Below are 5,383 nucleotides of genomic sequence, written 5' to 3'. Positions count from 1 at the left end.
GGACATGTCGACAGTACTGAACCATTCCACTCGAGGTAGGTGATACACAGTCCCTCGTCACCCTCTTTCTGTGCATTAAGGTTACGATTCATTCAAGAACAGTGAGTCGGTAGGCGTTTCCTGTGTTCCTTGTGGCGTGCCAGATGTAAAATAATTAGCTCCCACATTTAAATAGATTGTACGGATGTACAGTCAAATTTACAGGAGTCAGATGTGTGTACATTATACTTTTACAGCAACATAGTTACATGGTTTTACATATATGGAAGTAGCCAAATATTCAAAGGTATACACGTTAAACTGCAACAGGCACACACATTCATGCACACGGACATATGTACATGCACACACATACATACATACATACATACATACATACATACATACATACATACATACATACATACATACATACATACATACGTACATATACATACATAGGTACATAGTTACGTACATGTATGCATGCATGCATACATACATACATACATACATACATACATACATACATACATACATACATACATACATACATACATACATACATACACATACAAATCTCAATCGAAAGCATTTAAAGTAACTTTCGATATATTCTCATATCACAATGATAAGGTTCTTATTCTTATTCAATTTATTGGTTTGTTGTCCCGGTTGTTGTGAATGTGTTGTTCATTCAATTATTTCAATTCTTATTCAATTGATTTTTTTTCTTTATATTTATCTATTTGTCAGATTGTTTACTTGTATGTTTGTTTGTTTGTCCTGGCTTCCCTGCAGCTAGGGTACAATCATCTTATGGAGATTTCACGGCATGTGTTTGGGGACAGCTATATCGCTAGCAAAGTTTCAAATTCATGCTCCCATGCTCACCGATTTAAAGGCGCCTTTCTTAATCCCCTAGTTCTTGCATTAGTGGATGTGTCACATTGTTTGTTAACTCCTTGACAATCTTTTATTCTCCATTGACATTTTCATCTAGTGAATAAATTTCCTGTTAGATAAAAAAAAGTACAAAGTGGGGTCTTGAAGCGATGAATCGTGCCTCTTCTGTGATCAGTTTGGCTTTAAACTCACATACATAATTTACGAGTGGTTTTTAGCACTCACTGTTAACGCAGAAATTCCAAATAGAGCCATTCTCAGGACATAATGTTGAAATACATTATTCATTCTATTACGTCTTGTTTGGAAATCTTAAAATCTTCATTTGTCTCGAGTAAAGACAGGTACGGTCCACCGTGCGCTAGTTTTAAATTAGGGTACGTTGAATTGCCAGAAACCTGTGTTTTCTTCGGCCTCGCGAAGTTTAAACCAGCGATCTCTTCACGTGTGGATGTCTGTGGGAAAGTTTCGCTCCAATAGAAAGCTCGAGGGATCGAGTGTTTTTACCATGTTCATCATTTCTCAATTCTTGTCAATTATGGCCTTAAGCACAGCGAATTAATCATCAACATTCCCATATTCTCCAACCTTACCGTTTCTGACAAAAATCAAATCGTCGCAGGAATGTCCTTCGGCTAAGAAAGCAGTAAATTAAGAGCATAGCGTCTTTGGATTGGCTTTTTTCACTGAACATTCTCTTTCCACGAGTTTGCATATATATAAATCAACAAACTGAATAATTTGTCACTTTACTGTGCAAGCATTCATGTTTATAAATTTGCAAAGCTCGTTGCATTTCCCCATATCCTCAAGACAACATTGTAAAATTGCAAGTAAGCGCACGTCCTTTCGCAAAATTGGCAGTATTCCCTACAGCGGGGCGTGCCGGCAACACTGCACTATGTATAAGCGTAACTTTTCCATGTACGATTTTTCCAACCGGCGGGAATGCCAGTCGATGTAATTGAGTTCTTTAGCAGATGTGAAAGATTTTCAGGGGACTATTTCGCGAAATGATGTCTCAGCATTTCGACCCCAAATCCTGTCTGAGAACATGCCTGGTGTTTTTCTGCATTTTAAACCGTCTTACATCATGTCTTGTAAAACCACATTTGTGACATGGCATCGGTACTGATAAGAACGTACACAAGAACCCATAAGCTATACGATATTTTTTTACACCGGTGTATATGGAGCTAACTCTTGCCGAGGTTTACTGTTAATTTTACTTGAGTTTCAGGGCAAAAACAACTATATAAGGGGCAACAAATAATGTTTCCGAAGTTCATTTGTAATTTACAGGCCTGGAAGCAGTAACTTTTTATAATTTTTTAAACCACTTTTGTTCTGTGTTTCCGCTGTTCTACATCCTAAAGGATGTCAAACACCAACTGCTAGTATTTAGCTTGTCAACACAGCGCCTATAGATGAAAATACAAAGTCAATATCTGAATTTTATATTCTTGGCCGGACCAGAATTCACTTGTCAACATGAATACAGTCTACATATGTACAGCCTGAGTTGACAAGCTGAATACTGTATATCTGAACATGCTTTTGGGGTAGAGCAAGAAACGTAGTTGACACTGAAATAAAAAATATCTGGAAAAAATCTCCAAAAGTTTACAGCTACTGACCCTATTAAACTACACTCCAAAGCCTCAAAGAATGTATACTAAAGCAGGACAAAGTTAGATGACACCACAGGGAACAGCGAACAGGTCTAGCTAATCAGATTATAAAAGCACTGTAGCTGACGTCATCACAGGACAAATGCATGACACGATAAAGAGAAAAAATAAATCTTTACAAACCGGTGCTGAGACCAAGACATCCAAGGTTTGTGGTATCTTTATTTGGAATTTCTGAGTCAAAATTAATAAAATAGCAAGAAACCTGTGCTGAGACCAAGACACCCCACCTCTGCCCCCTCCCCCGGGGACGGACCGGTTCGCTGTTTCCTGTGATAACACGATGCCTTTAACGATTGCTCACATTTAGATCTGAAACTTCACAAATTATGGTACTAGCAAAGAAATAAAAATACTTTTGGTGGAAAATCTATTCGGTGCCAACTTTCAGCGAGGTAGGGTGAAGCGTGCACACAAGAAACGACGCAGAACAAACGATGACGATTATACACGTTTATTCATTATCAAAAAATTGTACACGTCACTGAGACCAGTAACCGAATAGTATAAGCCAACGTGGCTGAAAGTTGATATGTACACTAATGACTGCATATGCACGTTCTTATTTCTACTTTCTAAGTCGCCTACGCCTTAATTCGATGAAGAAATTGGAAAGTGGATACAAGGCGAACATTTATATCGAAAACTAGAAGGTTTTGGAATAAATATTCATGAAGATAGGGTGAAGAATGTGTAATATGCAAGCCATTTGGCAAATTTTTTGACGATTTCGTCATAAATGCTTCGAAATAGGAATTTCTTTGTGCATTTGGACACATAGAACTATCTTTGGCAAAGATCCACACATAAATTAGATGAAATAAGAGCTCAGGGGAGGCTGTGCATCAAACAGAGTGAACATTGCAAAGTGTGTCTAGAGGGATAGGCCAGGTAGCTCGGGACTGCTTGGACCCAAGGAGATCGACTCAATGATCTCCCGATATGTAAATATCTCAAAACGAGAAAGACGCTTCTCTAGCTGTATTTTAGTGGCAAACTAGCGACTAAAGGCTCTTATTACGCAACTTCGACATAAGCTGTAACTTGTGGCAAGGTTTTCAGTATTCTGCTTCTGTATATCAACTACCGTGTCTGACCCTAATCCGTTTGTCATGCTGAAATTTCGAATATTCTTTTTGTCAACACAGCTTGTATGTGTGTAGTGATCATAGCTTATTGTTTACAAATGAATTCTAGTCAGGACTTGAATATAATTTTCAACAATAACAATGTAGATTATACTCATATAGGTTGTGTTGATATGCTAAATACTTGGCATTAAATTACAGTTTAGGGATTCAATGCAGAAAGTGTAGGGAAACCACAAAACAAAAGTTCTGAAAAATAGCCAAAGATACATTTTCTACCACGAGTACGACGGAAGAAAATTAACACATGTACTATGTTTCGAACTACAAAAAGTGCACATTTGTGTTTTTCCTGGATTTTAAAAAAATCTATCATGATTCATCTTGATCGAGGGCGTATAGTAAAACTTTATGACATTCTTATTATAAAATGAGAAAAATAAGGGCAAAACCGATCAGGAAATTTGAACGATGAGTACATATGATGATATGGGCCGTAAAGAGTATATGGCAAGCAAATATTATTAGCAAAACAATTGTTTCCAGCAACGCAATCATATGATTATTCATCGGTTTAAGCGTTTACGACGTACGGAGTAGCATTAAATTTTACTGTGTGAATGTGGCAAGCTGAGTGTCTTACAGAAGTGATGGGTGAAAGATATTAAAATGACGTCACAAGCGAGCTTGAATTCTGGAGCAACGCAATTACTGGCGAGTGAAATAATAGACAGCTATAAAATGAAAGTAAATTCAATATCATGAGGAATATTATTGTTTCAATTAGTGAGTTGACCTATTTCTATGGTGGTTTGGGATTTCATTATTGGATTTCTGTGCCTACCTGGTCTTTTAATCACAAAGACGTTTTCCCGAGTCCTTCAGGCAACCAATCACAATCACCCAAACGATAAACCTGCAGATGGATGTATGTCTCCACGGAAAGCTCCCTTATTTCCGAAATACCTCATTACTTTTTTAAATGACGACCGAATTTTGTGGGGTTATTCAGGCATCCAGTCATAATCGTGGAAAATATTGCAATAAAATAGGCGACTCGGATGTTGACAAGTGAACGCGCCAATACGACAAACAACCGAAGTCGTTTTTATATTCGTACAATTGCTCGATCGAGTGACTCCGGCGAATGTTGATTGAACAAATGGGACACCGATAGGAGTGAATATTCTGATTACATGTTAAAGTGTTGTCATTCAAGAAACAAAATGAGGAGATTAGAATTGTAACATTTTAACGTTAAAAGAAATGAAACGACACATAGGGTTTTTGTCTGCATTAACGAACTTTCAACGAATGGCCACAGAATCCTCTCCACTTTGCGCAATCGCTGTGCGCATGCTCGATAGAATGCCTTTTGAAATGACGGTCAGTGCTTTCTCATCGGTGCTGTAAATATACACTCTCGAAATCCCAGACTCTTACAAATCGATGGTTTTCACTGTTTCTGCATGGAAATAAAACTTTACGACAACTCATGAAGCTTGAGGTTGAGTGGAGGCGTGCTATTACCAGATTCGCCAGGGTATGCAATAACCAAGAGATACGCGATACGAAAATGTTGACGAGGAAGAAGGATGTGAACTTTCAAACCAAGAAAAAAGTATATATGCAAGTCAAGAGTGAAAATTATAGACGCTGTCAGCTGTTCGCATTAATCAATAATAACGTAGGGAATTGTGACGGGATTGGGTTAGGAAT

The sequence above is a fragment of the Ptychodera flava genome, chromosome 22 (genome assembly GCF_041260155.1).
Source record: "Ptychodera flava strain L36383 chromosome 22, AS_Pfla_20210202, whole genome shotgun sequence".
NCBI classification, from domain to species: domain Eukaryota; kingdom Metazoa; phylum Hemichordata; class Enteropneusta; family Ptychoderidae; genus Ptychodera; species Ptychodera flava.
The sequence above is the reverse complement of the archived record's forward strand: the minus strand, read 5'-3'. Positions refer to the sequence as shown.